The sequence below is a fragment of the Bos grunniens genome, chromosome 5 (assembly GCF_055505025.1).
Source record: "Bos grunniens cultivar Pamir isolate PY7600 chromosome 5, Bosgru_T2T1.0, whole genome shotgun sequence".
NCBI classification, from domain to species: domain Eukaryota; kingdom Metazoa; phylum Chordata; class Mammalia; order Artiodactyla; family Bovidae; genus Bos; species Bos grunniens.
Genome location: NC_141169.1, coordinates 69,091,552 through 69,115,071, shown reverse-complemented (window position 1 = coordinate 69,115,071; position 23,520 = coordinate 69,091,552). Strand labels below are relative to the sequence as shown.

Below are 23,520 nucleotides of genomic sequence, written 5' to 3'. Positions count from 1 at the left end.
CTGAGTAGGTCACCTCCCTGAATGATACGCTAACAGCTCAGGCCTGTTAGCTGAAAATCTATGACACTGCTCAGAGGCTTACGACAGTTTTTCTTCTCCCCGCTCTCTACACACACACAAACACCAATCCTTTAGTTGCAGAAAGAGCTAGTTCATCATTCATGCCCAACACAGCAAAGATGCAGAAAAGGGCTACAGGAGAAGCACTGTGTGCTTACTTGCTCAGTCGTGTCCGATGCTTCGCGAGCCCGTGGACTGTAGCTCGCCAGGCCCCTCTGTCCATTGGGATATTCCAGGCAAATATACTGGAATGGGTTGCCATGCCCTCCTCCAGGGGATCTTCCCAATTCAGGGATCAAACCCAGGTCTCCTGCATTGCAGGCAGATTCTTTGCTGTCTGAGCCACCAGGGAAGAGAAACATTGCATGAATATTTCTCAAGGGATTGTTAGTTGTGTAAAACCAAAAGGCATCATGTGTCTCATTTCCACCACTAAAAACCTCTAGTCACCCAGATTTACATATACACATATTTGGAATAACCCCGATCCCTTTTCTTCTAATAATCATCAAAACAGCTAGATTTTCCAGAGCATGTACTACAAACCAGGTCTGTGTTAAGCACTTGGCAAATCTTTGCCCTCACTTCAGCCTCATAATAATTCTTTCAGGTAAATAATACCGTCACTACTCCCATTTTACAAGAAAGGAAACTGAAGTTCAGAGAGGTTAAGAAATTTGCCTAAGGTCACACAGGTAAAGGGCAGTAAAACAGAAGACCAAATTTCAGTTGGTCCAGTCTCAAACCTATGCTCTGAATCAGTCATTTTAATGGCATGTCCCTGTGCTAAGACGGAACTCTATGCCTTCCAACTGGCCTTCTAGTTTAATACATTTAGAAGACGTTTTGCACTTAAATTTACCCATGGCTCAAAAAGCAATTTTGAATATTATACACGATAAGGCTTTTTAAAAACCTTTTAAGAATTCCATTGGGTACCTTAAGACTTTTTTGCTGTTCTAAGATTTGGTCTTTTTTTCTGGATTACAATTTCTTCCCTCTTCTTCTGTTTAATAATACAAGCACTTACACTGTGCTTAGAGTTATACAAAACATGAAATCCAACTCCACAACTTGGGTTTATAAAAACAAGTGAGACTGTCACAACGGTTACATGCTGTACTTTGTACAAAAAGAGATGAGACCCAAAACAAAAATAGGTATGTGTCAAGTAAGAATTTGACTTGAAATTTAGGGAAATGTCTTCCACCCTAGACTGCCGTTTCCTTGAGGACAGCAATCATGTCTTATGTTATTTTTTTATCCCCAGAGCCTAGCACGAACTGGCACATCAGTCAGTCAGTTCAGTCACTCAGTCGTGTCCGACTCTTTGCGACCCCATGAATCGCAGCACACCAGGCCTCCCTGCCCATCACCAACTCCCAGAGTTCACTCAGACTCACGTCCATCGAGTCAGTGATGCCATCCAGCCATCTCATCCTCTGTTGTCCCCTTCTCCTCCTGCCCCCAATCCCTCCCAGCATCAGTCTTTTCCAATGAGTCAACTGGCACATAGTAGATGCTTAATAGACATGAGTTTGAGCAAACTAGCGGAGATAGTGAAGGACAAGGAATCCCAGCATGCTGCAATCCACGGGGTCACAGAGAGTCAGACACAACTGAGCGACTGAACCAAAGATGCTTAATAACTGTTTCCCAAAATGGAAGGTCGATGGATGGTGACATAGATGGATGGGTGAAGGGATGCTTAAACCAATGCTTAAATACTAAAGTTATCTCTAAGGAACTTGTTCTTGCTCTATTTCTATGTTTAAGATTGTTTTCTGACCAGATATGTAATTTTCAACAGTCCATCCTGGACTCAGATAAACAAATGACCCAGCTTCAAAGCCCACTAACTCAATGACAGTAGGGCCAAATGTTAGCTGCTTCTGATCCATGACCTTCCCCCAAGGACAGGCAGGTGGATGCCAGCAAGTATACTCTGTAACTGCCCGTTTACTAAACACATACTGAATGCAAGTAACTCTTCCAAAAGGCAGCCCCATTTGTCGGCACCAAAGCACGTTTGTCATCTTCTCCCTGCGTCCTTCCCATTCGTCCGTCACCACAGTGGGAAGCAATAATCAGTCACTTTGAGTTAGTAACCACTCTAGAAAACAAGTCCTGCAGTGCCACTCGATTCCAATGAGAAGCAAAGAGAAAAAAACAGTTCTCTGGCTTCTGTGAGCACTGCAGCTCCAAGGCCGCCGGTCAGAGCCACAACTCACATGCATCTATCTCCCTTCCCCAGCAACATAGCACATGAGATGGATTTTTCAAGATAAACTCAGAGGTGGGGTGTGGGAAACCCACGTGAGATTCCCAGAGCACCCTTCTTCAAAATGCCTGTGTGCAGCAGGGTTCCCAAGGCATTCAGTTCAGTTATTCAGTTGTGTCTGACTCTTTGAGACCCCATGGACTGCAGCATGCCAGGCTTCCCTGTCTATCACCAATTCCCGGAGCCTACTCAAACTCATCTTCATTACATCAGTGATGCTATCCAACCATCTCATCCTCTGTTGTCCCCTTCTCCTCCCTCCTTCAATCTTTCCCAGCATCAGGGTCTTTTCCAAGGAGTCAATTCTTCCCATCAGGTGGCCAAAGTACTGGAGTTTCAGCTTCAGCATCAATCCTTCCGATGAATATTCAGGCCTGATTTTCCTTTAAGATGGACTGGTCGGATCTCCTTGCAGTCCAAGGGACTCTCAAGAGTCTTCTCCAACACCACAGTTCAAAAGCATCAATTCTTCAGCGCCCAAGGCATTAGAAAGCAAAAAAGAAACTTATGAATCATTTGCCCTGTTGTAGTGTGCTGTGCTTGCATGCTCAGTTGTGTCTGACTCTTTGCAACCCCATGGACTGTAGCTCACCAAGCTCCTCTGTCCATGGAATTTTCCAGGCAAGAATGTTGAAGTGGGTTGCCATTTCCTACTCCAGGGGATCTTTCCAACCCAGGGATCGAACCTGTGTCTCCTGTATCTTCTGCACTGGTAGGCAGATTCTTTACCACTGCGCCACCTGGGAAGCCCCATAATGCAGAAATAACAGGCAAACAAATCAGGAAGAATTCTGATCAAATGCCAGTGTTCTAACAAGCAATGCAACATTCCTCATATAAGAACCTGACACTGCTCTCTGGTATTACAAAGCATCTTAATATTTCATTTGGGAAAGCTAAGGAGAGGGATGTGAACACTCCATTTAACCAGGAAGGGAAACACAGCTCACTTGATGAGATCAATTTCTTGTCTCAGGTCATAGAACCAGGAAAGGGAAAGTAGCACGTTTTACATCCCACTCTGATATATTTCTATTTGCTCAACAGAAACACTTCAAGGCTTCATGATGAGTGCCAGGCCATACTCAGGTAAGTTCCAAGCTGGGAACAGTTCCCATCTTTATGAGGTTTCCAGACATCTAACAGTTGAGCCAAAATTTAAACTGGCTTCCCTGACTCCACAAGCACCGAGTCATGCATGAGGTGATAGGAGTTCTCCCAGCACCAAGCCAGCCAGAGGAGGAGTGAAGAACAGAGTCGGGGTTGGGGAGACAGAAGAAACTCAACCCACACATCTGAACACAGAGAGGAAACTGCAGGTGACTGACTCCATCTCAAAGCTTTCACCTCACAGACAAACCTCTGTCTAGGAAATGAACACAGGTGCACCCGAATAGAGACAATCCAACTGGACTTTCATGCTACGAAAAAGGCCTTTTAAGGAGCAAATTATCCATTTCTAATTAGTCAAGCATCACACCTTCTCTTACTAGGTAATTTCTTATAATTTTCTTATTTCTCACCCAACCCATCCCAATACATGAAAATAATGTGCTATGAAAAACAAAGCCCAAATTTAACACCACTACATAGCCAGAATATTTAAACTCTCAAATCATTTATACCACACTGCCATATTGCCTTGATCAAACAGAGTTAGAATAAAACCTACCCTGTAGAGGTTCCCAAACATGGCTGCGGATCAAAAGAAGCACCAGGAAACCTCTTCATTTTATTATTATTACTATCATCATTATTTTGGAAGCACCACTCGGCTTGTGAGATCTTAGTTTCCTGACCAAGGATCAAACAGGGGCCCTCGGCCAACAGAAGTGGAGTCCTAACCACTGGACCGCCAGGGAATTCCCTAGGGAGACTTTTTATGTGATGGAATGCTGGGTCCACCTCTGGAGATTTGAATGAGTGGGTGGTCTAGAAGGGCCCAGACGTCTAGTGCAGGGGGTGCTAGTGTTGGAAAGCACCCAGACAATCCTGATGACCCCTGCAAAAATGCACCTACACAGATCACTCTGGAGGAAGGCTGTCTGGACAGCACACACCTTAATGTACAGATCCACCAAGTAATGAGGGAGACCCATTCCACACAAAGTATAACGTCAAGCCATCTTTACAACATCTTCAAGACTGGCACAATTACACCCATTTAGGGGAAGATCCCCTGGAGTAGGAAATGGGAACCCACTCCAGTATTCTTGCCTGGAAAATCCCATAGACAGAGAGTCCTGGTGGGCTGCAGTTCATGGGGTAGCTAAAGAGTCAGACACAACTTAGCAACTAAAACAACAACAGAGAGGAAAACTGGGCCTCAGTGTGATACAGTCATCCCTCAGTTTCCATGGGAAATTGGTTCCAGAGCACCTCTCCCACACCCGTAGATATCAAAGTCCCCAGTGTTCGACAGCCTTAGAGTCAGCCCTATTTATCCACAGGGCTGCGAATTCACCCACTTGCAGACTCAATCCTGAATCCATCAATATATACTGATTTGCACAGCATGTATGAATTCCCGGCTTCCCCAAGAAAGCCAGTCCTGTGCTCCTACAATGCTGAGAAAAGTCTTCTAAGAAAAAGAGAGCGAGTGTTAGGACACAGAGACCATAAAAGTACTGAAAAGGCCGGCACGGATTCAAGAATGTCTTGACTTCATTTCCTATTATTGATTAATAAAACTGAGAAAGCAATACCAAAGGAGACAGACATCCCGATTTTATCAGCTCCAGCAGACTCCAGAATTTCCTGGGTGTGGGTAGGGTGTGAGGATCCTGTTGGGATTTCACCAGCAAGCAGAACTGGACCTAACAAGTCCAAATCCATTCATCTGCAGGGCAGTTCTGACAGCCACAGCCTGGGCACTGCACTCAGCAGCCAGGAAAGGGATAAAGGCAGAAAACTCCCACTGGCAGGGAAAGAGGATACCATTTCCCAGGCTGGGGGAGGCACAGTCCCATCTTCAGACAGTAGAGAAGACCCAAGCCCATCTCTCCTTAGTGTCTAAAGAATCAGTCACCCACGGGCAGAGTGGGGTACCCTGAACACCCCCATGCAGGACACCTTCCTCCAGGATACCATCTATGCTGGACTCTTCAGGCTGAAGTATGGTCTGCTCTCTGGGAATTGGGTCAGGGCTAGGAGGAGCCAGGAGCACAAGGTTCATATCTGGCCACCTCACTAACTCAGTGTGTTCTTGGCCAAGTCAGTTCCCCTTGGGCCTGCATTTCCAGAATGCAAAGGTAGTACAAGATCCTCTTTGAATTTCCCACCAGCTCTGACAACACATGAAACCCAGACTACAGTAGCCACTGGGCTGGCAGGATAGTCTATGCAGTGGCAGGGTGTGGGGGAGAAGCTGTAGGAGGGAGAAAACCACTCTGCCTGTAATTGTAATGGAGATTCATCTATGGGACACACACACTGCCATATGTAGGCAGATAAGAAAGTGGTTACATAAGATAAGCAAAGGGTAGGGACCCAGAGAAAAAGACTACGAGTTGTGGTTATTCAGTTGCTCAGTCATGTCCGACTCTTGGTGACCCCATGGACTGCAGCATGCCAGGCTTCCCTGTCCTTCACCATCTTCTGGAGTTTGCTCAAACTCATGTCCATTGAGTCGGTGACACCATCCAACCATCTCATCCTCTGTTGCCCCCTTCTCCTACCCTCAAATTTGTCTTACAGATAGCCAAAACACGAAAAAACACTGAAATCTAAACTACAATAAAGTACCACCTGACACTGCTCAGAATGGCCATCATTAAAAAGTCTACAAATAACAGCTGCAAAGGATGGGGAGAAAGGGAACCCTCCTACGCTGCTGGTGGGAATGTAAGTTGGTACAGTCACTGTGGAAAACAGTATGGAGGTTCCTCAAAAAACTAAAAATAGAACTACCATACGATCCAGTAATCCCACTCTGAAGCATATATCCAGCAAAGCTAAAATTCAAAAAGATACATACACTTCTGTGTTCATAGCTGCACTATTCACAACAGCCAAGACAGGGAAACGATCTAGACTTCCATCGACAGACGAATGAATAAAGAAGATGTGGTGTATATATATAAAATACACAGCGGAATATTACTTGGCCGTAAAAAAGAAGGACATAATGCCAGTTGCATCAACGTGAAGAGACCTAGAGATTATCGGACTAAGTGAAGTCAGAAAAAGACAAATACCATATGGTACTCACTTTCATGGGAAATCTAGGACACAAATGAACCTATCCTACAAAACAGAAACAGACTCACGGATAGAGAGAACACACCTGTGGTTGCCAAGGGGGAGGAGAGTGGGGGAGGGATGGATTGGGAGTTTCGGATTCGCAGATGCAAACTATTATGTTTACGATGGATGAACAACAAAGTCCTGCTGTATAGCACAGGGAACTATATTCAATATCCTGTAATAAACCATAATGGAAAAAATTTTAAAAAAGAATGTACCCATATGTATAACTGAATCACTTCGCTGTACAGCAGAAATTAACATACCATTATAAATCAATGATACTTCAATTAAAAAAGAAGCGTTTGCCTTAATAGTCCCTAGACCTGAAGTTAATAATAAATCTCTAAATCTTCCTCTGTAGCCCTCCAAATCCAACTACTCACTGAGTAAATATACAAGAGCAACTAGTTGCACTGGAGGGCTGCCCTGGTGGCTCAGACGGTAAAGAATTCACCTACAGCGTAGGAGACCTGGGTTTGATCCCTGAGTTGGGAAGATCTCCTGGAGAAGGAATGACAACCCGCTCCAGTATTCTTGTTTGGGACATCCTATGGACAGAGGAGCCTGGCAGGCTACAGTCCATAGGGTCGCAAAGAGTCAGACACCACTGAGTGACTAACACATACACGCAACTTCACTGGGGGTGGGGGGGACACTGAGATCAATTATGATGATTATTATTAATTATTATGATTACTAATATTTAATCAAATCAACTGAAGGAAAAAAAGACATCTAATTATGTGATACTGAGATTCCTTTAATAGATGAAAAAAGTTCATGAGTAAGACTGGGAACACGTCCAGTTCTTTCCCCCCTGACTCATATATTCCAAAGGAATATCAGACAGTTGACTTCAGAACAAAAGGCCCACAGCCTCCAAGGCCACAAAACACATGGGGAGATGCAGGCATCAGGGCGGTAGATTGTCTGACTTCCTGAGCAGAGTCATGCCAAGGTCACGGGCTCTCAAGGGAATTCAAAAGCTCCCCCCTCCGATGCTCAGAACAGACTCAGTTTAAGCCACAGAAGACATTTCACTGGTTCACTTCAGAGTCTGTCCTCTCCACTGCCAGGGCCATGCCCCGGGTAAGAGATCCTATCTCAGAACAAAACTAGTGCACCCTAAGAATCCCCTTCAACAAGTGCTTTGGAAAAAGAAAAAGCCAAGCAAATTAAAAAAGCAACCCCAACAACTGGCTCAGCAGTAGCAGTGGTTGTACTCCTCCTAACCACTACCCATGATCTAACTAGATCTTCTTACTACTAACGACGGCTATAACCACTCAGCTGGCGTATCACTACTAACTATGAGGCTATACTGACTCTCACTGAACAGACCCACGTCTATTCCTTCTTGGTTTATAAAGCATTTACTTGTGGGGATCTTACAGCATGCGTGTGTGTGCTTAGTCACTCAGTCACGTCCAGCTCTTTGGATTGTAGCCCGCCAGGCTCCTCCATCTATGAGATTTTTCAGGCAAGAATACCAAAGTGGGTTGCCACCTCCCTTCTCCAGGGGCTCCTCCCAACTCAGGGATCAAACCGGCATCTCCTGTGCCTCCTGCATTGCAGGCATATTCTTTACCTGCTAAGCCATCAGTGAAGCCCATCTTACAGCATATTTGAGACCATGTGAGATATGCAGAGCACATATTATTAGACCCATTTAACAGATTTTAAAAATTGATGCTAAGCAGTTTCAGAAACTCCTTTAAGGGCTTACAGCTGATAAAGCAGTAAGTTTTTGTTGTTGTTATTTTACCTACTGCATCCCACTCACTGCCTGCAGCACGGCTGTGAAGAAAGACAAGCGACTTAGATGACAGCTCTGTATCCTTGTCCTGTGCTGATGCCAGCAGGTAGGAAGGCCAGCAGAAGGGGCTCCTATGCTCCAACAGAGTCTCCTTCTCTTCTACAGCTGGGCCTCTTACACTAGACACACACATGTGTACACACACACACGTACGTGCACACATGCATATACACATGTGTACACATGCTGCCAGCAGTCTCCCAGGAAAGCCAGGCTATCATCCTCCAGAGTTCAACCCCACACCCTTAGAAGAACCTTCACGGAACCAACTGGGAAAGTTTTGCTGAAACAGTTCTCAGGACAGCTCTCCTGGTCCAGCTACCACACAGAAAATCTTCACGTTTTGGCAAATCCCATTGCAAGCATGCTTCCACACTGCAGCCCCACATGAATGGAAATACCAACTTGAGCCAGGCAAGTCCAACACTATCACACAAAGCGCTGGTGTCAACTCAGACCTCATAACCAGCAATTATCCATCAAGTCAGGACTGTAATAACGGGCTCCTTGGGGTCACCTCACTGGAGGGCAGGGGGATGGTCACTAAAGATAGAGTAGGAATTGGACAAGTATGATGACAGCCTTAAGAGTAAGGCAATCCACTCACTGTTCCACAGATAATCTCCAGCCAGATCTCCAAAAAACAAACCTCTCCTCCAAGGTCAAAAATACATCACATGAGTGCCCCAAGGCACACGTGCTTTTGAGCATGCCAGGGCAGATTTCCATCTATATTATGCTGTGCCCTCCTCTAATTTTAGAGGAAGCTGGCTTTAGATAATTGTGAGAAAGGTGCTTCCTTTCTAAACTGCTGTAATTAAACTAGAAAAACATCAATTTGTAACTTCATGCTAAGAGGGTTTCCTGAAAACTCCTTAAAGGAAGTCTGTAATTGACAGACTGGCGAAACGTCATACACAGGCACGACAATCCACGCTGAGTACAACTGTGAAGGCTCAGATCCCCTGATGGAGAAACAGCACTTTTGTCCACAAAAGTATACCAGACTTCTACGTACGGCTGGTACTGTTAGGAAGAACAGATTTGCAGTTATGAGTCTCAAAGCTCTCTATACAGTAGGGGTCCCCAGCCCCTCGGATCTAATGCCTGATTCTCTGAGGCAGAGCTGATGCAATAATAATAGAAATAAAGTGCACAGTAATGTAACGTGCTTAAATCATCCTGAAACCACCCTCCTCCCCCAGTCCATGGAAAAACTGTCTTCCATGAAACCATCCCCTGGTGCCAAAAAGCCTGGGGACTGCTGCTCTACAGGATTAGCTCTATGATTTGATTGAAGAGAGAAGAAAGCATTTTTTAAAAGAAAGCTATTGTTTTCTCTTTAAGAAAACAATAGTTTCTATTAAAATGCATAACACCACCTTTTGCAAGATAAAAGGACTTCAAATAACACCATAAGCCTAAGAAGTACGCCTAAAAATTACTTCTTTTGTTTAAGGCAAATTAATAACAGGTCATGGATTACAAAAAATTATAAACCTCCCAACATCCCTAGCTGGATGTTATATTCATGACGCAGCTCAGGAGATGGCATGTTGACTGTTTTGGAGAGAAGGAATGAAGGGTTGGTTACAATCACCTGCCCACTCAGATCCTCAAGCCCTCAAATTCTGTCTCATTACCGAGGTGTTTTCCTGCAAGTGACGCGAGTGATTTTCTCGTCAACCTGTCCTTCACGTAAGCCACCGTGCGCAGAGCGAGGGGGAAGCCCGGGGCTCGGCGACTCTGACAGTGTATCTGCCCAGGCTCTGCGGAGTGCCGTCCAGGTCACCAGGCACAGACGTTACAGGGTCTGAGAGTGAAGGCCTTTCCAGGGGATTTACAAGAGTCTAAGTGAGCCTGGCACAGAGGCAGTCTACAAAACTCCCTAACATCCCTCACCAGGCCTCCAAAAAGCCAGCTGCCTCGGAACCCGTCTAACTAATAAAGGAAATACAGCATGACAACGTGTGTAAAATCTGAATCTCACCTCTTACCCACGGGCTCCTGGCATGCAAATTGACGTCAGGCTTGATGACTCAAAACTGGAGCTTATTAGAAATGAATTGCATTTCTCACTGCCAGAGTGACCTTAGATCCAAAGTGATCCAGTGTGCTACTACCCAGTGGGAAAATGTAAATCCACACGGTAGGTATGTAGAAAATGCTAGCTACTCTTAAGAGAAGGAACCAATCATAAAATACCTGGCTTAAGTTCACCAGGCTCATCAGCAGTCAGTTTAGGTAACACCACTTCACTGTGAGTGACTCCATGTGCTGCTAAAAGATAGAATTCTTGCTGGAACCTAATATTTGGTTCAGTCTCTGAAGTGAGGGAGTGAGGGAGTAGGAAATGGCAACCCACTTCAGTGTTCTTGCCTGGAGAATCCCAGGGACGGGGGAGCCTGATGGGCTGCCGTCTGTGGGGTCGCACAGAGTTGGACACGACTGAAGTGACTTAACCTAACCTGAAGTGAGGGCAAGAGAATCATCAGCTATTGATATATCTGGCTACCCAGTGTGATCAGTGGACAGCAGCCTCAGCATCACCCTGGAGCTTTTCTGAAATGCAGAGTCAAGGCCCAGGCCAAGATCTACAGAGGAATCACAATCTGCTTTTTAACCAGATCTAGGGGCTTGTGGGGTTGGGGGTGGAGGGGCTGCTTCCCAGTGGCTCAGTGGTAAAGAATCCACCTGCCAATGCAGGAACCAAAGGTTTGATCCCTTGGTAAGGAAGATCCTCTCGGATAAGGCAATGTGAGGGAGTAAGGGAGTAGGAAATGGCAACCCACTCCAGTACTCTTGCTTGGAAAATCCCATGGACGGAGGAGCCTGTTAGGCTGCAATCCATGGGGTCGCTGGGAGTCAGACACGACTGAGCAACTTCACTTTCACTTTTCACTTTCATGCACTGGAGAAGGAAATGGCAGCCCACTCCAATATTCTTGCCTAGGAAATCCCATGGACAGAAGAGCCTGGTGGGCTACAGTCCATGGGTTCACAAAGAGCCAGATATAACTGAGCATGCATAAGCACACTCATTGTGGGGGGTTCCCCATTACAGGGTATGCTCTATAAAGGATGACTGCAGGGACGGGGGGGGGCGCGGGGGTCAGGAGGTTTCCCTCATACACCCCGGTTCTCCAAAATAACCCTAACTCTGACAAGCTTCAGAAGAGGATGGGCAGAAGGAAGAAGACACTATAAGACTATTAAAAATAATCCCCCAGAAAGATGTCAATCCATTGTGGTCCATTACTGAGACAGACTTCTAGGGACTCATCCACATTCAGTGACAGGTGAAAGGCCTTGAGGGTCGAGCCCAGGAGTCCCCCCAGGCACTGAGCTTTGGGGTACAATTTTAACTTTTTTGGAGAGTCATCAGCCTCCTTTTCTGCTGCATCCAAGATTTTATGAAAGAAAAAAAAACTGTAAGGAAATTCCACTTTCTCCAAATTACTTAACTGCTGAGCCTAGGAAAGTTACTTAACCTTCTGGAACTCTCTTTTCAGTCTTTGAGTGGAGGTAACAGCCCTGACGTTGGAGAAGGAAGAGGGTGAAAGAAGATGACACAAGAGAGTGCTTTCCAGGACACCCTAAGGGCTCGAAACATGGCCATCCAACAGTCTAGAAAGAAGCGCCAATAGGAACTCTGTCCCGCAACCAGTTCAGGCACGGTTGAGGGGTACTGGGGAGGAAATGAGTCCAGATGAGTCCACCATGACACAGAACTACAGAGGTACTTCCTCCAGGCTCTCCCCATGCACGCCTTCCAAGTGCCCTGAGCGGACTGGGAGATGAAAACGCTAGTTTGCCAAGTGTTGGCAATTCCTTCCAGTGGCCATTCCTCTTTACAGCAGGCATCCCTTTCATTCTACAGGGCCAGGGGTGACATCAGTCAGCCAGGGTGTCCTGGGGGCTCCCTGGGGCAAAGAACTCCTTTCATTTTTATTTATTTTTTTAAAATCTTTTATTTTATATTGGAGTACAGCTGATTAACAATGTAGTGACTGTTTCAGGTGGACAGCAGAGAGACTCAGCCATACATATGCCTGTATCCATTCTCCCCCAAACTCCTCTCCCGTCTGAGCTGCCACACAGCATTGAGCAGAGTTGCATGTGCTACACAGTAGCACCTTGCTGGTTACCCATTTTAAATATAGCAGTGTGTACATGTCCATCCCAAACTCCCTAACTATCCCTTGCCTCATTCTTTCCCCAACCCAACCACAAATTCATTATCTAAGTCAGTGAGTCTGTTTTTGTTTTGTAAATAAGTTCACTCATATCACTAAAGAAGCCAGTTTTAAACAAATGTGTTACCAGCAGAGCCACAGAGAAAGGTACAAAGACTTCTTCCTCTTCCTAACAGTACAGCCCTCCTCCCCCTTCACACCCCATCAGCGGGGCTGCCCAGAGCCAACCACCGGGAGCTAGAGCCTCCACCCTTCAACTCAGGGAGACCTCAGGCATGTTCCTTAGCTCAGAGGCCCTGCATTTCCCACCACCCCTGAAAGTGGAAGAAATGATGTCCACCTCTGCGCATCGCAGGTCAATTTGGAAGCTGTCAAACAGCAGCCACACATGAAGGATGGTGATCATTAAATGGGAAAATAAAACCAAAAAATGACATTTTGGTGGCTTGTACTTTAACAAAAGGATCTGAGCCAATCTCATAAGCACAATTCCCTCACCAAGACAAGAACAGACACTGTGCTCTCAGCTGCAGAATAAGGTAAATGAGAGGAAAACGAGAGCTGAGGTCTCTGCTCCCCCAGCTAACGCCTGGCAAGGGCCTGGGCCACATCAAGCACCAAGCTCCACCGGGTGCACTCCCCCTTTAAACTTCTCAACAGCCCTGGGATGCCAGGTGGAGGTCATGCTTTCACTCTACAGATAAGACAACGGAGGCCCAGAGAAGGTAAGTAACTTGTTGAAAGTCACACAGCCAGCAAGCAACCTAACCCCAAAGCAGTGGTTCTCAGCAGGGGGGATTTTGCCCCCGGTGGATGTGTAACGTTGTGAGACACTTTTGGTTGCCACAACTGGGGGATTACTACTGGGATCCAGTGGGGAGAGGCCTGGAATACCACCCAACCATCCCACACTGCACAGGACAGCAAAGAATTGTTCAGACTGCAATGTCAATAGCACAGACGCTGAAAAGTCCCACTCTGGAACTTCCTCTTTTATCCATGCACTACATCAGCCCCCTCCTTGTTTTCTAATGTGCCCGAAGAGGACAACAGATACTATTTGAACATAACCGTAGATCAGATGACCAAGCTCTGCGATCAGTGCTGAAAATAAATAACCCCACTGTGCACACCTTGAGTAGTTCCACTTTCTCCAGTGCTTCCCTCCCAAGGTCTTGCAACTTGCTTTTCCCTCTGCTGGGCAGTTCTGCCTCATTGCCTCCATCCCATTCCGTGTGCTCAGGGCTCACAGATCACCTCCTCATTTCCTAACCACCCCCACCTCTCCTCAGAGCGCTGCTCCCGCCCTGACATGACAAGTACCTTGACCTGTGTAGTATTTATCTAATTTCTCCCACCAGATTGGAAGCTCCCTGAGGGCAGGGATCTTTTTTCTGTGCCCCTTAGCTGTTTTCTCTGCACCATCCATCAGTGTGTCTGGTACATGGCCGGAACTCAAGATATTTGGTGAAAGAATGAATGAACAAACAAATAAACTAGCTTAGGGTTCTTCCTGAGGAAGCTGAGGGTTTCAGCTTTCCCCAGGCTGTAGCCGCATCAGGCCAAGGACCTCTGTGCAGAACCTGCTTCATCTTGCTACAACAATCACTGCTCTAGACTGGGGTTGGCCCACCTCTTCCTGTAAAGGGTCAGGCTAACATTTTCAGCCCTGCTGTCTCTAGATCAACGATTCGACTCCGCCACAGTCACACAAAAGCAGCCATAGAAGATCCATACACGAACGCGCAGGACTAGGCTCCAACGATACTTTAAGAACACTGGTAATTGGAATTGCATGGAATTTTCATGTGTCAGGAAATATTATTCTTCTATGATTTTTCCCCCAACTATTTTTTAAAATGTGAAATGATTCTTGGCTCAAGAGGCCAAGAGAAAAGAGGAGATGGGCTAGATGTGGCACGTGGCCATTGTCTGCTCTTCCTTGCTCTAGGTCTTTGTGAATTTGGGTGATTCATTAAAAAAAAAAAACACTGCACCCTGGGGGTGGCCGGGAGTCCTTTCATGACCGTCACCTTATTTGTCCTCAGGAGAACGCTGGAAGGGGGGTTCTTCACTCTTTCTCCATCTCAGGTTACCTCTGAGCACACTGAGGCCTGGCAGGACGTATCTGAAGTCACTGAGCTTGGCCTTTTCACTCCACTGCCAGAATTCTTTCTGCACCTAACAGACTGTCACAAATCTTCGCCAGTATGGATACAAAGACCTCCATTAATCCATTATTGGTTTTCATTTTTCAAAACTGAAGTATAGGTTGATTCGCAATGTTGTGTTAGTTTCAGGTACACAGCCAAGTGATTCCATTACACACTATAGAGAGAGAGATAAGACAGATTCTTTTCCATTACAGGTTATTAAAGGTATTGAATATAGTTCCCTGTGCTATACAGTAGGTCCTTGCTGTTTGCTTATTTTATATATAGTATCTGTTAATTCCAAACTCCCAATTTATCCCTCCCTCCCCACCCTTTCCCCTTTGGTAACCGTAAGTTGGTTCCATGTCTGTAAGTCTGTTTCTGGCATTATTTCCTTCTCCTTTATGCCTGAGCAATATTCCAAAGTACATACATATACCACATCTTTGTCCATTCATCTGTCGATGGGACATTTAAGTTGCTTCCATGTTTTGACTCTTGTAAGTTGTATTGCTATGAACATTGGTGTGCATATATCTTTTTGAATTATAGTTTTCATCTTTTCCAGGTATATACCTAGTAATGGGATTGCTGGCTCATATGGTCACTCTATTTTTAGTTTTTAAGGAATCTCCATACTATTTTCCATACTGGCTGCCATTTTTGGTTTCAGAGAATTAGCAGGTAACATTCTGGGGAAGTGAGCATCAGCAAAGATTTGTGTATTAAAACACAAATACCAGGGACTTCCCCGGCTGTCCAGCAGTTATTCCACTGCAGGGGACACAGGTTCCCTGATCAGGAAACTAAGATCCCCCGTGCCCTGTAGTGCAGCCAAAAAAAAAAAAAAAACACCCCACACACAAATGCCAAATCAAGAGGGCAACTGTACATCATCCATTTCACAGCACAGATGGTTGTTCAACTTGCCTCGGAGAAAGAAAATGTGGAGACCAGCAGCCTCCTTCCTGCCCTTTGGCGTTACAGGAAAAAGTTAACGACACAGAAAATTGGCTGTGCTGCCCAGGACTGAAAATAGGAATTCTAAAGGTGAAGCCGCCACAATAAACACTTAGTATTATATTTTAATACCTAAGCCAGGCGTGACTTTTTCCACCTTAATTTCCTAAAGGTTCCCTGAATGGTAATTAAGACATTCAAACCAAAGGCAAATACTTGGGGGAAAAAAATTCACATCTAAAAAGTCTGAACTGCATTCTGCATTATTTCTAAGGTTATTACCTCTGGACACACAGACGTATCATTTTATAATACTTCTCAAATCTACTGTAACCAATGTTCTGATGCATGTGAGACGTGGCAGACACACACAAAAAAAGCTCTCCAATTTCAAACACTCTGTCAAGGAAGAGTTAACTACTACCCTGCCCCACCTCCACTCAGGAATCAGGTCATTTGGTGGAAATGCAAAAGTAACCCTTAGCTTCACCCCTGAGGACCTGAGCACCCAGAATTTAAAAAGAAAAAGGAAGGAAAAGGGAAATGGCCATAAAAACCAGGGCAATAATTCGGCATGCAGGCAGAAGGCATCCTTCCCTCATCTTGCTCAGGAATTCTTTAGGCAAAAGCTAACCCTAATAGTTAGGGCCTCCACAAAAATGCAGGGACCAGCTGATGGATGAAACCTAAACAAAAAAAGCCTAGGCACCTGAGTCTGGTTCCTCATACTCTGGAATTCAACATGGCATTTCAGATTGGGTTTCCATCGATCCCATGGAAGCACTTATTCGGGCTCCAATATGCCTTCCCCTCTACCTCCTCCCTGTGGTCCTAACTCTAGCCTGGACTCAACTCCCTGAAGAATAGCGTTCATCTTGCTCCTTCCTGTTCAGTCAGTGCTTCAGCAGTCCTCCTCTCTATGAACTCCCTCTGTCTCAATAACAGATTATCAGTTAGTTCAGTTGCTCAGTCATGTCCAACTCCTTCCAACCCCATGGACTGCAGCACGCCAGGTCTCCCCGTCAATCACCAACCACGGGGCTTGCTCAAAGTCATGTCCATCCAGTCAGTGATGCCATCCTACCATCTCATCTTCTGTCATCCCCTTCTCTTCCTACCTTCAGTCTTTCACAGCATTAAGGTCTTTTCAAATGAGTCAGTTCTTCGCATTAGGTGGCCAAAGTATTGGAGTTTCAGCATCAGTCCTTCCAATGAATATTCAGGACTGATTTCCTTTAGGATGGACTGGCTGGATCTCCTTGCAGTCCAAGGGACTCTCAAGAGTCTTCTCCAACACCACGGTTCAGAGGCATCAATTCTTCGGTGCTCAGCTTTCTTAATGGTCCAACTCTCACATCCATACATGACTACTGGAAAAACCATACCTTTGACTAGACAGACCTCTGTCAACAAAGTAATGTATCTGCTTTTTAATATGTTGTCTTGGTTTGTCATTAGTGACCATATAATTGGTTTCCCCAAACAGGACACTTTTGAAATGAAAGGGGCACTATAGAACATTATGCCTGAACAACCACAATAAACCAGGACTGTCCCAAACTGGGACACAGGTCACTCCGATAAGGTCTTAGAGGGAGAGCACTTGTCTTACCTTGACTCCGTCCCACCTTTTCAACCAAACAGTCCCACAGAGCACTGAAACACCATAGGTGCTAAGTAAACTTTTGTGGAATTGAAACAACAGGCACTTTAAAATGATACCACAAGTACCAGTTGCTACAGATCTGTCTCCATAAAGGATGCTGTAGATCATTATAAAATACAATCATACCAGAAAAACCCCTGCTTCTGATATTCTATTTCATCTTATTTCCACCATGGCTATTTTTTAATCTCTCACTGATTGTGATTTTATATTAATAATAATAAATAGTTATCACTTACTGAATCCTTGAACATTAATCACAGTTTCTGTTGCTGCTAAGCCGCGTCAATAGTGTCTGACTCTGTGAGACCCCATAGACGACAGCCCATCAGGCTCCCCCATCCCTGGGATTCTCCAGGCAAGAACACTGGAGTAGTTGCCATTTCCTTCTCCAGTGCACGAAAGTAAAAAGTGAAAGTGAAGTTGCTCAGTCGTGTCCGACTCTTAGTGACCCCATGGACTGGAGCCTACCAGGCTCCTCCGTCCATGGGATTTTCTAGGCAAGAGTACTGGAGTGGGTCGCCAGTGCCTTCTCCGAATCACGGTTGAAGAACCTCAGATACATTCTCCCAACAACCCCGACAAGGAATGTATGTGTAGACTTAAGTCTCTAAGTGAAGAAACAGAAGCTCAGCAAGGATAAATAATCCCCATAAGATCACAGACTCTGGCCAAGCTCATTCCCTTCCATTGACTAAGAAACTTACCAACCTTAATATCTCGGTTCCACGGTGTTAATTTTTCGAAACCATGTTACCATTGAGACAAGGTGGCATAACATTCCGCGAACTATACAAAGTCATGAAATTGACAATGCATGGTCCGACTATACCACTGTCTACTGTACTGATACTTATTCTGACATGATGTGGATTCAGACTCACTGAAAAAGAGGAGACCTGGAAGAACACTGGCAAAACTGTGATAACATACAGCACAGCTCCTCTCTGAGAAAAAGCAAAAACTGGTAGAAAAAAAAACCTGAAGCAGAAACTGGCATCTTGATGTCTAAGTACCAAATAAGCTTTCCTGACCAGATGGAACTCACAAACAGAATTTCTTAATCGATGAAAAGAAGTGAGCACCTGCTTTTCTGAAGGGAGGTGAGGGAAACAGTGGGAGGAGGGGAAAGAGATTCTACTTCTAAACAGAACCGGCGGAAATTGGTTTTTTGGAGAGAAGGGAATTTAAGCTGCAAACTCCATGAGAGTAGAGAATGACTGAATCAAGGGTTCTCTGGCACTTGGTCCAACTTTTTTTTTTTTTAATTTCAAATATTTATTCATGTATTTATTTGGCTGCATCAGGTCTTAGTTGAAGCACGCAGGATCTTTCCTTGCACAGACTCTAGTTGTGGCACGCATGAGCAAGAGCGCCAGGACTCAGTAGCTGCGGCACCTAGGTTTAACTCTTCCGTGACATGTGGGAACTTAGCTCTCTGACCAAGGACTGAACCCACATCCCCTGCATTGCAGGCAGCTTTCTTAACCACTGGACCACCAGGGAAGTTCCTGTCCACTTCTTGGCCGTGAAATTCCACACAGAAAGCCTGGAAAATCCATATCCCATAATGCTTTGATTGATGGCAGCAGTACAACTAACACAAGAGGTTTTCTTTAAAGTGAGACGCTTGTGTTTAATGTCCAGCCTCCACCCCACCTATTTTAATGTACAAATTTCCCAAAACCATAAAACCAGGGACTCTCATGGGTACATTCCTCAAATGACAAGCTTCCAAAATACTTTCCACGAACTCAATGGGTTGTTGACTTCTCCATTAAAAAAAAAAAAAAAAAATATTCAGGAACCTTACATACACACTTGCAGGAATCACAAACTGCCTTCTCATAAACACTCCCAGGAAATAGGCTGAGCGTCTCAATCCCAACAAAGAGCAAGTTTTGTTTGCCGAACAAGAGTCTCTTCATTAACGCCTCATTTATATTGATTATGGAAGACACACTGTACAATGTTTCCAGGATGAGGAGAAAGAAACAAAGTTTTGCTGCAGTCACTAAATTCAGTAGTCAAGCTCCCTTGCAGGTTGCAGGTTAAAACCTGCTCCCAAAAGCACACTTCACCATCCTTGATCTCAAAGGCTTTAAACCAAGCAAAATGAGCACTGGGTCCCTGTAGCTGCCAGCCAGCAACACCACATATGCAAACATGTACCCTAAAAATTCACTGTGTTCTAGGAAAGAGTAGAGTGAAAAGCATAAATCACAAACAGCAGCTCACATTTTCCAATCCCTCCTTCCCGGTCCAAGATGCTCATTTTGTCACAGAGCTTGCAGATCAAGACCCAGTGTTGCATGAAATGAAGTAGGATTTGGTTAAGATTGGCTTCACAGCAGAAAATCAGATAAAGGTATTAAAAAAAAAAAAGATGCTGCATAAAAACTATCATGGGAGGTCTTGCTAAATAGACAATGAACATAGAGCTAACTACATTTCTCTGCCCCCATGGAGACTAAGCTCTGGCCAGCAGAATGAGAGCAGAAGTGATGGGAGCCAATTCCAGGCCTGGTGCAGTTAACTCAATGTCCTTAATCTCTAGCTGGCTGTCTTAAAAAAAAAAAAAAACGGAGATGACCTTCAGAGTGACCTTGGGTACCTCGTGTTGAAAAATGGCCAATCAACAAGACGGAAGGAGCCTGGGTCCCTGAAACACCAAATGGAAGAGGGCTGCCCCAGCAGGAACTCCTCTTCTAGACTGGTGCGTAAGTAAGAAGCTCTTCTTGCTTTCATTTACTGTGACCTGGAGATTTGTTACAGAAGCTAGGGTTACCTTATGTGATACAGTAAGTCATGACAAATTCATTTATAAGCCTCTAAGAGCCCCTACTGGCTGTGGGGCTTCCTCAAATGTGCCCATCCCTGGAGCCCATTGTCCTGTGTCAGTTGTGAATGCGACTCTTAGTATGTGCCACAACCTCTGAAGCCCAAAACTAAAACTCCGTGCACAGCAACGAAGACCCAGTGCAGCCAAAAATAAATTAAAAAAAAAAAAGATTTCACAGCTTATACGTGGCAAAGCTGGAATTTGAAAGCAGGCAGTGACTCTATAATCTCTGCTCCTATCCATTCTGTTCACCATAACTTCTTTCTATAAAGCAGTAGGAGTTGACTCTCTATCTAAAGAGGCAAAGTGTTCTGCCTGGGCTCCAGGTGGGGCCTCCAGGCTGGGAGAAGGGACCCTGGGTATCCTGCTAACTGCCACCATTCACCTTCCTCTAGTCATGATTTAGTGCTGGCAGTGATGGGGACCATCTGCTCTCCACCTGAGCTCTCCCTGCCTCCCCCTGCACTGCCCTGTCACAACTCACATCCTGGTCCTCCAAAGAGGCCTCCTTGGAGCCAGTGAAACCAGGTCCCCCTAAAACCGAATTCCCCTGCTGAGTTTATGATTAACCCCTCTATCCAAAACTTTATTCCCTTTCCTTTCTGTCCCTGTTACCCTCTGGATTAAGGAGGATTAGAGAAAAGGTGGAGATGAAACCAAGTAAGACCCTGCTGGGCCTTCCTGGGTACAAAAGTCCCTTCATGTCCCCTCCTCTTTGTTTTGGCCTGAGTTCCAAAAAGCAGACAAGCAGTTAAGAAAGTCCCAGGAGTCCTAGTTTCACCTGAAGGGCTACAGATAATAATTTGATGCATATCTTTGAGTTCTGTATAAACTAAGACCTCCCCCACAACCCAGTGGAAGATGATGACTACATGCTGACCACAAGCACGAGACCCCAAATAGGCTGGAACCAGAAGGTTGATGATGGAGATTTCAAAACACACCATCCTGTTACCTCACCACCAATCAATCAAAAGAAAATCCAGGAGCCACAATCCTCAGCTTAAATTTTGCCTTTAAAAACCCTTCCCTGAAAGCCATCGGGGAATTCGAGTCTTCAGAGCACGAGCTGCCCGTTCTCCTTGCTTGGCACCAGCCCTGCCATAAACATGGTGCATTCCTTCTCCACCACGGGCATCAGTAGATTGGCTTTGCTGTGTGTCAGGCAAGGAGACTCGAGTTTGGTTTGGTAACAACTGCAGCTGGAGCCGAGAGCGGCTTTCTGTCCACCCACCCCCCTCCCCAGGCTCACCCACTGCCAAGCTTTCCATCATCTTCCCACAATTACCAGGCAATCTGCAGAAATGCCTCTAGCACGTGCCTCTGCTCTCACCTCCCTCACCTCCACTTCTTGTTTCCAGATTGCTCGAGCCTGACTTCGAGGTTATCCCATTTGGAGGTCAACTGTTCTGACAGCCAGCTGTATTTGTCCCCTCTCCCCTCCCCATTCTCCCTCCTCTTTCCAAGTAATGAATTATGGCTTGGCAAAGAAAGCAGAAGCCTCTGCCAAAACAAAAGGTCTGTCAGAACAGCTCTCCGGAGTTACTGTGTCCTCTTACCCCTCTGCCTGGCCAGGTGTCCTGTGCGTTTTCCATCTCTGCTGGGCACCAGGGTACTCAATGTGACCACTCTAACGTCAGCACTAGGACTGCGTTTCTCAAAGTGGCACACAGTACAGAATCCCCTGGGCTGCTGCTTTCCCAGGCAGGTTCCTGAGCCTGGCCCTAATGAATCAGACTACCCAAGGAAGCCTTAGAAGGTTAGTTTTAAGTTCATCACAGTAAGGTTCCCACATGATTCTAACGCACACACTCTTGAAAACAGTCTTCCAAGAGACGACCTTCCTAGGCAGGCCTAGAACAACCTGGTCCACGGTCAGCAGGCAATGTATGCATCATCTCACATCAGCCTCATTTCAACTCTACACGTGGGTACAATTTTTCTCCCATTTTAGAGGTGAGGCAACTGAGCCTTTGAGATCTTAAATAATTCCCAGGTCACATGGCCAATACCTGGCAATGTGGGGCTTTGAACAAAGATCAACCCCAAGCTCTAAACCTGCTCTGAAATTCTCATAAGCAGGATGAACTTCAGTATTTTCAAAAGCTGATAAAACTGGGTACCTATGTTCACTTGTCATGTTTCTCTATTACCCATAAAGCCACTGTTAGAATGAAAACTCAGAAAACAGGCACCTTATGTTTAGGAAGTTCTCACCATACTTATTTTTGATGAGTAAGTGTAGTATAACTGTGATCCATGGACGTGAAGAACACTGTTGACTTTACGTCTATTCTAGCCTCAGTTCTCACCAGTGCCAGAAGTAGGGCGACTTACAAGGAAAACTGGCATTAGTTGTCTTTATGGTTCACTGTCACAATCTTTTGTATCTCCTTCCAACTAATCCTATTTTAGCAAAGCATGAAGCATAAAGTAGGTAAATAATAAGACACTATAGAAACAGAGCTGAATTGCTAAGCAAATAATAATAATGGTAATAATGAAAATAACAGCTACATTTATTGACTGCTTGCCACAGCCAAGCTCTTTACAGATATTATCTCATTTGAGCCTAAGTAATATTATCCCCAATTTACAGACTGTGTGTGTTGTGCTCAGACACTAAGTCATGTCCAGATCTTTGTGACCCTGTGGACTGTAGCCTGCCAGGCTCCTCTGTCCAAGGGATTCTCCAAGTAAGAACCCTGGAGTGGGTTGTCATTTCCTCCTCCAGAAGATCTTTCCAACCCAGGGATCGAACCTGCATCTCCCACACTTGTAGGCAGATTCTTTACCACTGAGCTACCTAGGAAGCAATTTACAGATTAAAAAAAACTTAAATGTAGAGAGGTTAACTTGCCCAAGGTCACACAGCTAATTAAGTAGCAGAGCTGTGATTCCAACCCACATTGGAGTCACCCTGAAATCAACTGCAGTAAAAACACTTGTTATACAGAGTGGTCCCCAGAAGGGCAGCAGCAACATCCACCAGGAGCGTGTTAGAAATGCAGACTCTCAGGCCGCACCCAAGATCTATGAAATCAGATCCAAGTGCACAGTTAAGTCTGAGAAGCATTCATCTAAACCAGGGTCTCTCAGCCCAAGCACTGCTGACATTTGGGGCTGGATAATTCTTTGCAGTCCTGTGCAGTATAAGGTGTTCAGCAGCACCTCCCACCCCAGTATACCTACTAGATGCCAGTAGTAACTCCTCTTTCCCCACCCAAGTCATGATGACTGAAATGATCTACAGCCGTATCCAATGCTCCCTCCGAAAGTAAAATAGCCCCCAGCTGAG

At 45.4% G+C, this 23,520-nt stretch overlaps 1 protein-coding gene across 11 annotated transcripts in view; it reads right to left on the bottom strand.

Moving 5' to 3' along the window:
* Positions 1-23,520, bottom strand: part of CHST11 (carbohydrate sulfotransferase 11) — a 266,145-nt gene that overhangs the window by 192,604 nt on the left and 50,021 nt on the right. For 2 of the 11 annotated variants that reach the window (XM_086401104.1, XM_086401107.1), the window contains one exon: positions 219-397. The exons of the other annotated variants lie outside the window; for them this stretch is intronic. The gene's annotated coding sequence lies outside the window, so the exon portion shown is untranslated. Of the gene's footprint in view, positions 1-218; positions 398-23,520 lie in introns of those variants that run through there. 11 annotated transcript variants of the gene reach the window in all.